This window comes from Mirounga leonina, unplaced genomic scaffold, assembly GCF_011800145.1.
Source record: "Mirounga leonina isolate KUSES-001 unplaced genomic scaffold, KU_Mleo_1.0 Mir_151, whole genome shotgun sequence".
Lineage (NCBI taxonomy): Eukaryota > Metazoa > Chordata > Mammalia > Carnivora > Phocidae > Mirounga > Mirounga leonina.
Window position 1 is genome coordinate 6,886,241 of NW_023270377.1, and position 11,381 is coordinate 6,897,621.

Sequence of the window (11,381 nt, forward strand, 5' to 3'; positions counted from 1 at the left end):
TAACAATACTAAGATATTATTTGCACTTTTCAGTGTTGGCACTGCATTGATCATGCAAAGCAGTGAAAGAGAAAGTGACAAAAAGACCTGGGTATTTAGCATTTTTTCAAAAATGAATGAACTGACACGGTCACTTGTTCAAAAACAAAACAAAAACAATTGTCAGTACTTGCTTCCAATAATAAAATTTGAGCTTTCAAGCAAAATTAGCATTTTAGAGAACTATGGGGTGCCTGGGTGGCTCAGTCGTTAAGTGTCTGCCTTCAGCTCAGGTCATGATCCCAAGGTCCTGGGATGGAGCCCAGCATCGGGCTCCCTGCTCGGCGGGAAGCCTGCTTCTCCCTCTCCCACTCCCCCTGCTTCTGTTCCTGCTCTCGCTGTGTCTCTCTCTGTCAAATAAATAAAATCTTTAAAAAAAAAAAAAAAAAGAATTTTGGAAAACTATTCACCATCATGGGTTTGATCGGTTTTCCAGTACTTAAGACCTTCCCAATAATTAAAGGCTTCCCTGATGGGTAATGATTTATATGAATGCAATTTTTTGATACTGTGTTATATAAAATATTCATTTAAGGTGGGAGATAGACCAATGGATTTTAATGTAACAAAATATAAAAGGTGCGTTGATATAATTCAAATTTCACATTACAACTAACCTTTAAAAACTATTTGTCAAATTTTGGTGTACAAAGAATAACTGCAATTTGGAAAAGCTCTTAAAATATTCCTCCCTTTTCCAACTACATACATATCTCCGTGAGGATGAATGTCCTTCCCATACTGAACCAAAGTAATAAACAGCAACTGATTGAATGCAGAAGCAGATATGAGAATTCAGCTGCCTTCCAAAAAGTAAGACATAAAAGCAATTTGCGAAACGGTAAAACGATGCCACTCTTTTCACCAAATATAAAAATATTTTAGAAAATTGGGAAGCCTGGGTGGCTCAGTCGGTTAAGCGTCTGCCTTTGGCTCAGGTCATGATCCCGGGGTCCTGGGATCGAGTCCCGCGTCGGGCTCCCTGCTCCGCGGGAAGCCTGCTTCTCCCTCTCCCGCTCCCCCTGCTTGTGTTCCCTCTCTCGCTGTGTCTCTCTCTGTCAAATAAATAAATAAAATCTTAAAAAAAAAAAGAAAGAAAGAAAATGGGTGTTTTTCTTAAAAATATATTTATGTTAACATGTAATAAGATTATTGGGCGCCTGGGTGGCTCAGTTGGTTGGGCGGCTGCCTTCGGCTTGGGTCATGATCCTGGAGTCCCGCGCCGGGCTCCCTGCTCAGCAGGGAATCTGCTTCTCCCTCTGACCCTCCCCCCTCTCATGCTTTCTCTATCTCATTCTCTCTTTCAAATAAATAAATAAAATCTTTAAAAAAAAAAAAAAACATGTAATGAGATTATCGTTATTTTTAAATGAAGAAATCATTTTAAATTTTTCAATATAATACAAACACGCGGAACTAAAATCAAAAGCTCTTTGGAGTCCTCTTAACTTTTAAAAGGAGAAAGGAGTCCTAAGATCAAAAAGTTGAGAATGTCTAGCTCAGAGAAAAAGAAAAAAATGACAAACAAAAGAAATACATAAATTAACTTAGAACAAACATATCAAGAGGCATAAAATATCACTGACAACAAGAACACCAAGATCCAAAATGCAACACTTAACTTAAAAAGTATCTAGGTCTTAAAAATGTATCTTTTCCAAGGATAGAGAGACTTTTCACATTTTGAAATTTACTTATATGATTTTTTGATTGACTCTGCCACTAGGCTATAAGCCCCATGAAGATAGGTCCTTGTGTTTTTTGCTCACCACTATGGCTAGCCCAGGACTCATCACAAAGCAGCTATTTAAATATTGATTGGCTTGAGAACAAAACAAAAAAGACTTACAAAGAAAACTCACTGTTGTCTCTATTCAGATTATAAGGATGAAAATTTATAATCAAAATGCACCTATTTACATAGCAATAACAATAATAAAAGCTACCATCTATTGAGAGCCCATTTACTGAGTGCCAGGCATTACACAGGGCATTTTAGATTTTTAATTCCCACAACCACTGTGGGATATACTTTACAGGTAAGGGAAATAAGACTACAAGAGGTTAACTTATTTACCTAAGGTTATTAACAGAAAATTAAAACCTACATTTCACTGCCTTTTTTTTTTTTTAAAGATTTTATTTATTTGACAGAGACCGCGAGAGAGGGAACACAAGCAGGGGGAGTGGGAGAGGGAGAAGCAGGCTTCCCACTGAGCAGGGAGCCCGACACAGGGCTCGATCCCAGGACCCTGGGATCGTGACCCGAGCCAAAGGCAGACGCTTAACCGACTGAGCCACCCAGTGGCTTTAAAAAGCCACAAACTTTTCACTACATAATGATACAGTGCTCAATACTGCTTGATTACCTTTTTCTTTTTTCTCCATTTCCTTGCAAGTTTCAGAGGAATTCATTTTGTGGAAGTCACTTTTTCTCCTTTTCCAAATCTCCCACTCTGTTCCACTATCCTTCAACTGTATCTACCCCTCTGCATCACTCAGTTAAGCAATACAGTAAGCCCTCTGGGTAGGGAAGAGAATAGATTCTCCCAACATACTACCAGAAACTTCATTAACAATAGTGGAGGGACACCTGGGTGGCTCAGTGGTTAAGTGTCCGCCTTCAAGTCATGATCCCACCAGAGTCCTGGGATTGAGTCCCGCATCAGGCTTCCTGCTCAGCAGGGAGCCAGCTTCTCTTCTGCCTGCCACTCCCCCTGCTTGTGCGGGCTCTCTCCTCTCTGTCAAATAAATAAATAAAATCTTAAAAAAAAAACAAAAAACGGTAGAAATAGTTTAAAAGACTAAAGAAGAGTGTCAGGTTGCAAAACATAAATTAAAGCTCTCTGACCCGGGCGCCTGGGTGGCTCAGTTGGTTGAGCGACTGCCTTCGGCTCAGGTCATGATCCTGGAGTCCCGGGATCGAGTCCCGCAACGGGCTCCCTGCTCAGCAGGGAGTCTGCTTCTCCCTCTGACCCTCCTCCCTCTCATGCTCTCTGTCTCTCATTCTCTCTGTCTCAAATAAATAAATAAAATCTTTAAAAAAAAAAAAAAAGCTCTCTGACCCACTGATCTTACAGGATGGTTTCATATCCAGTCCCTCAATTGACCATGGTATGGGCGATATCACCTCAATCCTCAAGGAGCTAATCATGAGAGCCCCTGCATATGACCATGCCTTCAATGCCTGAGCCATGATTTACCAATTAGAAGGTGCCAATTCTTGTCACTAACTGCAACCAAAAAACCAATACGGAAGAGACCAGAGTTCCCAAGACTTCCTCCAGGCCCAGGACAACTTGAAAAGGAGCTTTGTTCCCAAAGAACATACTGGCCACAATATCACTATAAGAAGAAAAGCTATAACTGTCATTCCCCCCACAGCTTCTGAACAATATGTAAACATTTCTAGTTTTCTCCCTTTTGGTTAAAGAACAAAATTAGCAACCAGTAACGTATTCTAGGAAAAATTACAATTCCATAAACATTACCATGTCATTTGATAATCTCATCACAAGCCAATGTTTTCCAGAAAGGGATCCCCAAAGCCTGTGGAAGTTTTATATAGATTATGTGGAAATCTTTTTAAACCTCACAAAGCCTTAACTCAATACGCCTGAATACACCTTACCTCAAAATCCAGATTAAAGAAAACATACAATATGAGAAGACTATTCTACCTTAAAAATGAATTCAGCTGCAATCTGCTGAAGAAACCCTGGCTTTTTTTAAAAAAGTATCATAGGAAGTCTCATCTGTGGCCTGTCATTGGATACATCACTCTACAATACATAACTTTTATTAGTAATCCCTAAGCTTTGCATCAAAAATCTCAATACACTAATATACCAACAAGATTTAAGTCATTAAAAAATGAAGTAATTAGATGTCACCAAGTATATACAAGCTATAAACAAAAATAAACAGGGCTTCAAAACGCTCCATTAAAAAAAAGCTTGCTTCAGTATTACCTAATAATTCTAGAATACAAAAACATGTCAGTACAAAAGTTTATACTCCATCTCACTGATTCTTTCTCAACAGTGAAAAATCCCTGCTACCATTCAAATAATGTGACTATATGTTCACATATAGCAAGTCCCACTCTTCAAATTCTCCATGGCGTCCTAATACTCAAGGGTGCTTAATACTATAAAAAGTACCCAGAAATTAAAATTTATAAAAGCAATCAATGAAAAATAAACAACCAATGAATTTTTCCACAAACCAAGCCTCTCACTTGCTTATGTTCATTTGCTAAACCTTTTTCGCAAACACTCCTCTGAACCCCCTTAATCAAGAACTTTTGTGAAAACATTGCACTAGGAAGTTCAAACAAGGATGCTCTATGAGACCTACTGGGCCTCACTGACCAAAAGATATGCATATATTTTAACTCTTCAGGACATATAAACTGAAACTGCCAACCTATCTACAGGGAATTTTTCTAGGAAAGGAAAAACATCCAGAAGGTTCTGCGGGTTTCTGCCTAGAAGAGCCAACACTACACCTTCTCTTCAACCTGCATCCACTCCTGGAAGTGGGATCTTTCAATTATGTTTGTATTTCTAGACTCCAACCCTATGGCCATACTAACTAGACCAATGATAGAGAATTGGACAAACTTCAACCAATCAAATCTTCCCTCCCAAGAATTTGAAACATGGACAATGAGTTAGTAACCAGTGGGCTAGTGGCACTAGAGCTTGAGTTCATATGTGGTTCCAGGAATAAAGTGGTGATTTTCTTCCCATGTGTTAAAGCAGAAAAAGGACAGCTTGTGAAAAGACAATTAAAGCAGGCTAAAAAGAGACAAGAGAGGACACTGACTAGCCAGCAGGGAGGTAAGTGCTATCTGGACTGTCCTGGCTCCTGAATGTTTCCCAGTTTCTGGTTCATGTCCTTCATGAACGCCAACAGCCCTCGGGGTTCTTTAAGATACCTCCTTACTCCTGCCCCCAAAGCATTCCTCTTCCTGTTTCACGCCATCAGAAAATCATTACAACAGTTTAAGACACAAATTCCACACCAGGATCAATGCAGAAAGGGCATGATTATTCTTACGGTTCATAAGAAATCTGAGCAGTACCCGAGAAGTATCTATAACCTCAGGAAAAAAACAGGACAAAAACCCCTGAAACCTTAAATGCAAAAATTATGTTTGCATAAGCCCTCAGCTCTGTGCTTCCCTTCAACACTCACCTGTTCAAAAGTTCTGCTGGTTCACAGCAGGAGGTGTGAGCAGACTTTGTTCAGGTCCTTTTAACACTGTAAATAACAAAAGTATTAAAATAATTGACCCAATAATCAATCTCTTAGGCAACTTTAAAAATATAATTTCTTATCATGAATAGTTTTAACAGGAAATGGTTCCTAACCTGGTTAAAATATTAGAATCACATTGTGTGCTTATAAACCAACTTCCACTTTCCTAACATTTAAAGAGTCACTCTCAGTAGCTCTGGAGTGGGACTAAAAAATACATGTTTTTAACAAAAGTTCTAAGTGATTCAGACGAAGCTAACAAATGAGGGTTTAGGAAATATAAAGTTTAGGAAAGTGATTACTTGGGGTTTTCATTCAAAACCACATTACGGGGATTTAGTATTAATTTTTAAGCATACCTCATAGAAAAATGACAGCCAGCAACACAATAATACAGGATATATCCTATGCAAATAATTAGTGACCCCAAGAAATATAACCACTGCCAAAATGCCCAAGGAGCAAATCTCCAGGCGTGCTTTCAGATGCAAAATCACAAACTTCTTTTAAGACTCTACTGAGACAGCATCTTAAAAATCCACAGAATGGGGCGCCTGGGTGGCTCAGCCGGTTAAGCGGCTGCCTTCAGCTCAGGTCATGATCCCAGGGTCCTGGGATCGAGCCCCACATCGGGCTCCCTGCTCAGCGGGGAGCCTGCTTCTCCCTCTCCCTCTGGCTGCCTCTCTGCCTACTTGGTCTCTCTCTGTCAAATAAATAAATAAAATCTTAAAAAAAAAAAAAAATCCACAAATGGTGATATTTCAAATGACAAGGAGTGGACTGAAACACAGTAACTTCAAGCGGTTTCTCAGCTAAAATCAAATGCTTTGAATGCTGCTATGAGTCAAAAAACATTACAAATTAAAGTTGATAATTTTATTAACAGCAAAAAAGCAACGTAAGCCACTTCTGCCTTGTGATTTATTTTTGAAAAAAAAGTAGCCATGTAATTATAATGTCCTAAAGGTCAATCAACTTTATGCACTTAAGTCTACTTTTATAAGGGCATGCAGAAGAAAAAGAGGGGAGAACATTGTAATAAAGTCTTCTCTGGGCCTAACTCAAGAGAACAAGCTCTAGAGTATCTCCTATTACAAGTATAAATTAAAGTTCTTTGTAATTAATGAACCTCCGTGGTTAACAAGAAAATACAGTATTGTGTACTTTAATAACTTGAAGTAGGTAGGTATATAATAGGTTGAAAATATTTTTATAAACTTAAATTGTGTCCACTTAAGGGAATATTCTTTTGTTTTTCAAACCTCCCCCATCTTCTCCCTCAACCTCATACAAAAAATTATGAGCAATTCAGGGTGCCTGGCTGGCTCAGTCGGTACAGCACACGACTCTTGATCTTGGGGTCGTGAGTTCAAGCCCCAAGTTGGGCATAGAGCTTACTTTAAAAAAAAAAAAAATATATATATATATATATATATATGCAATTCAACAAAAGTATCATTCTGCATTCCTGTATAATTAATTAATCTACTATATTTCTCAGTCACCTGAGAGCATAGAAAATGAAAAAATGCTAATCAGGTCAAAAAATATTGGGACTCTAACTATAAGTAAGCTTGCCTATGGAGTGAAAATCTACTTATATATTTAAAAATATGTGACTTTTCAGGACATTAAAAATGAATGGAAATCCTAGAACTTTATCACCATAAAATCCTAGAGGAGGGTTAAAGGGGGAAAAATAGGTTTGGGTTCAGAGTTTTACAATGATGACCAAATAATGTTAAGGCAATTCAAACTGCTGAAGGAAAACAGACATTTAACTTGCCTCTAAGATACCCGGATTAACACCAACATAGGCTGTAGATTCAACCTAATGAGACTGGTCCCACTACAATCTATAAGAAATAGAATAAAACAGAAAGTACTGAAAATTTAATCAGCAGGGAATAATAGAGAACTACAAATGAAGTCAGTCTTTGAAAATGCCACAAATCAAATAGCTTCTAGAATGGCAAGGGTAAAAGGGACAGGAATAATCTTTTCACCCAAAAGGTCCTCCCAGACAACAATCACTATCAGTAGTGTCATCTTCCAGTGTGAAAGTCCACACACACACACACACACACACACAAAACATACAGAGGATTAAAATGCAGAGTCATGAGAACAAATGAGCTGATAGGACATCAAAGACAGAATATGGAAATGTCATTTCAAAAATTCAACAAAGGAACAAGAGGGAAAAAGGCAATTCGTTAAAATACCATTTCATCCCTATCACTGCCATGTCTCCTTTTAGACAAGGAGCTCCACTCACACCCTGAAGTTGTAATTCCTCTCTTCTCATGAGCTTCAAGCAAGCTATGACAAATTATTTTTCATATATGCAACTTGACTCACCAGCAAGAGCATTTCAAAACCAAGATATTAAATTCCTCAGGTGAATTAAAATGAAAGAAAACATTTTTGAAAGCTTAGTAATAAGCATATGGAGATAAGCTAGATGGGAATCGGGGAAAAAAAAAAAAAATTCCAAAAAAAAAAGCTTATAAGTACCAAAGAACTGGAGAATTAGTCTGAAAAGTAAAAGTGGAGAAATAAAAAACTCAGCACAAAAAGTTCTGTACATGTAAAATTTATAAAAGACAAATAAATTAGTGGAAGAAACCCTGAGACATTTAAAACTAGGCTGGACAGAACAGAATTAAGAGAAATTCTTAATTCTTACTAATCAGATTAAGAACAACGTAAATTAAGGGACGCCTGGATGGCTCCGCCGTTAAGCCTCTGCCTTCAGCTCAGGTCATGATCCCAGGGTCCTGGGATCGAGCCCTGCATCAAGCTCCCTGCTCAGTGGGAAGCCTGCTTCTCCCTCTCCCACTCCCCCTGCTTGTGTTCCCTTTCTCGCTGTATCCCTGTCAAATAAATAAAATCTTTAAAAAAAATTTTAAAAAAAGAACAATGTAAGTTAATATGCTGATTCAATCATTCTTTCAGGTTATATGTCTTAAGATGTGTCTAAACTTCAAAGCAAATTAATTTCCCTACATTTTCAAATATTCAGAAATATTCCAAAGATCCCCTTCTTTGAAAGCAATTCCTTTTGAGAAATCCCTTAGGCAGTTTATCACCCATCTCATTTAAAAACGTTTAAGAGGGGCGCCTGGGTGGCTCAGATGGTTAAGCGTCTGCCTTCAGCTCAGGTCATGATCTCGGGGTCCTGGGATCGAGTCCCGCATTGGGTTCCCTGCTCGGTGCAGAGCCTGCTTCTCCCTCTCCCTCTGCCACTCCCTCTGCTTGTGCTCTTCTGTCTATCTCTCTGTCAAATAAATAAATAAAATCTTTAAAAAAAAAAAAAGTTTAAGAAACGGGGCGCCTGGGTGGCTCAGACAGTTAAGCGTCTGCCTTCAGCTCAGGTCATGATCCTGGGGTCCTGGGATCAAGTCCCGCATCGGGCTCCCTGCTCCTTGGCGAGCCTGCTTCTCCCTCTGCCTCTCTCTCGCTCATGAATAAATAAAATCTTTAAAAAATTAAAAAATTAAAGTTTAAGAAGGTATTTCATGACAATTTCCTGAGATATGTTATATGAGCAGCCTGAATTTTTCCAAACTGGGGTGGAGCGTGTCATATGGAGGGAAGGCGATTTGGGCATACTGGCCCAAATCTCCAGAATCTGATCTCCCTTTCTAATAGTCACAAGAGGTGTGGAAAAAATTTCTAAGTCACTGAATAACCCCTCTCATCTTAGTACCAATGAGTAAGGTACACAGGTTCTACTGGCCTCCCTCTCGCTTGTGCCTCTCTGGCTAAGCTAGCCTCCATATTTTTCCCAGCACCTGACCCGCTCCCACTTCAGTTTTTGCCTCAGTTATCTTTGCCCTAGCTTCCCTAGTCTGGAGCATTCCTTCTCCATATACTTACAGGAATTGCTCCTTTACCGGTGTCAGGTCCTTCCTCAAACATAAGCTTCTCTCTGCAGCCTTCCCAGGGCACTCTACTTAAAATTAACACCCCCACCCCCACAAATTAACCCCCAAATCCCTATCATCCTATTTCCCCTGTCTCATTTTTTTTTCCACATCATTCACCACAACACTAGGTATTTTACCTGAGCTTTTATTTATCTGTGTAGAAATGAGCTCCACTGAGAAAGGAATTTTTGGTCTGTTTTGCTCCCAGCACCCAAGAGCGTAGTAGAGTCTCAACAGTTGTCAAACAAATGAATGCATGAATGAATGAATAAATGGAAGTACATAGTCCCTTCTTCCTCCTCAGTCTCAAAATCCTAAAACGCTGTCAAGTATAGAAAAGGTGTAAAGCCCTTTCCCAATAAATCACTACCATTACCAGTGTACTCAATGGTGATGAAAAGGAAGAACTGTGTGACATTTTTCCAGATACATGCAACTTCTAAATTTTTTTCCTGGTGTCCTCTACTGATGTCAACATCTGATGTAACAAGAAAAGCACATATTCCATCCAGTCTGAGCACTCCAAAATCTGGTACACTAACTGGTAAAACACATAAAACCATCAATAAATGAGGGAACACATTTGTGCTCTAACCAAAATGAACAAACTCTGTAAGGCTAGAACTGCAAATATTAGATGGATGAAAGTTAATGTACAGAAACGACTGACAAGAGGAAATTGTCTGAAATCTAAGAAGTCATTAGGTTCTAAAAAGGAAATACTACAGGAGAGAACATCCTCCCTGCACACAACACTGGGAATCCAAACTGCCCATAATTCAAGATATGTAACACTGGATAAGAAACTGTTCGCAGCTTCCGGCCCCATCCTCAATTTCTTGTAAGTTTAACTGGAATACTTACCTTCCTTACAGAGAAACTAGGTGTGCTTAAGTGCTCTGACTTTCAGGGAGGGGAAAAAAACAAAACACAGCGCTGCATAAATGCAAATCAACGTTACTGCTTCCCAAACACGATCATACAAGCTGCTGCTTTCATACACCCCTCTGTGGTCGAAAACATAAATCTGATTGATGTTTCAGTCACAAAACTGAAGTATTCAAAGTGCTTCGTGGGAAACTGCTGACACGTAAAGACTAATGCCCATTTCAACCTGGCGTGAATGTTCGGGTCCCAAAGCTGCCTCGGGCTTGACTTTCCCAACCTCGTCCCAGGTTCAGATCATGGCTCCACCTTGCCTCGGGCCTGGTCCAGACCCAATCCTTTCGCCACGGAAGGAGTCTCCCCAGTGCAGATGCTCGGTCAGGAAGGCAAAGGCGCACCTCCCGGAGGCCAGGTGTGGGGAGGAGGACCGGCAGGAGCAGCTGTCTGGCCGAAGCAGCTGTTATCCCGGGCACCCCCTTGCTGGGCGGGTGGCCGGCCCGGGGAGCAGGTAGCAGAAGGGAAGCCCTCTGGCCCTGAGCAAATCGGCCTGACACTGCCCACCCCACCACCCTCTTCCCTTCCTCGACCCCCCCCCGCGATGTCAACGGGCCCTGGAGGAGGGGGCTCCCCGGCTCGGCGGCCGAGACGCGCCCGGGCCCGGCGTGCCCCCCGCCGGGGAGGAGGCTCCCTCCGGCCCCGCACCTGACCTGTCCCCTCGCCTGACGCCCGAGCCGGCCGCAGCCGCTGCCGGGGCGGCCTGTGGGTGTCCATGCGGCTGGGCCGGGTCGGGCAGGAGCGGCGAGGACGCGAGCGCGGGCGGGAGGCCCCGGCGGCTCCGTGTGGGGTGGCGGGAGACGGCGGAGTCGGGGCGCGAAGCGGAGCCGGGCAGGGGAGAGAGACGGAGTCGCTGGTTACCTGCGGTCCGGGACAGGGAGTCTCAGAACCCAAGTCAGTCCTCAGCCTCAACAACACAAGATGGCCGACACGTCGCCACGCACATCACGTGACAGCGCGCTCGTTCCGTCACGCCCCTTGCTCCGCCCCCGCCCCGCCTCGCCTCCCTACCGCTTATCCAGCCTCCCACGACATCCTTCCTTTCCGCTGCCCCCCGCCCCTCTTCCCCGGACACGCCCCTGCCTGAGCCCCGGATGCCGGGCTAGGAGGGGGCGGGGCTGGGGCAGGGCGCAGGCGCCTGCGGGTCCCTGGGATGGGGCTCCCTGCCTGCCCTTGAGTTGAGTAGAGTTGGTGTGCAAAGCTGGG

The 11,381-nt window shown here is 41.9% G+C and overlaps 1 protein-coding gene across 6 annotated transcripts in view; it reads right to left on the minus strand.

The window, feature by feature from the left end:
• GIGYF2 (GRB10 interacting GYF protein 2) overlaps window positions 1-11,160 on the minus strand; it is a 149,978-nt gene extending 138,818 nt beyond the window's left edge. For 5 of the 6 annotated variants that reach the window (XM_035006842.1, XM_035006841.1, XM_035006840.1 and 2 more), the window contains exons 1-2: window positions 11,037-11,096; window positions 5,242-5,307 (exon numbers count right to left, since the gene is read on the minus strand). The gene's annotated coding sequence lies outside the window, so the exon portion shown is untranslated. Of the gene's footprint in view, window positions 1-5,241; window positions 5,308-11,036 lie in introns of all 6 variants that reach the window. The other variant, XM_035006845.1, reaches the window with a different exon arrangement.
• Window positions 11,161-11,381: the final 221 nt, after the last annotated feature.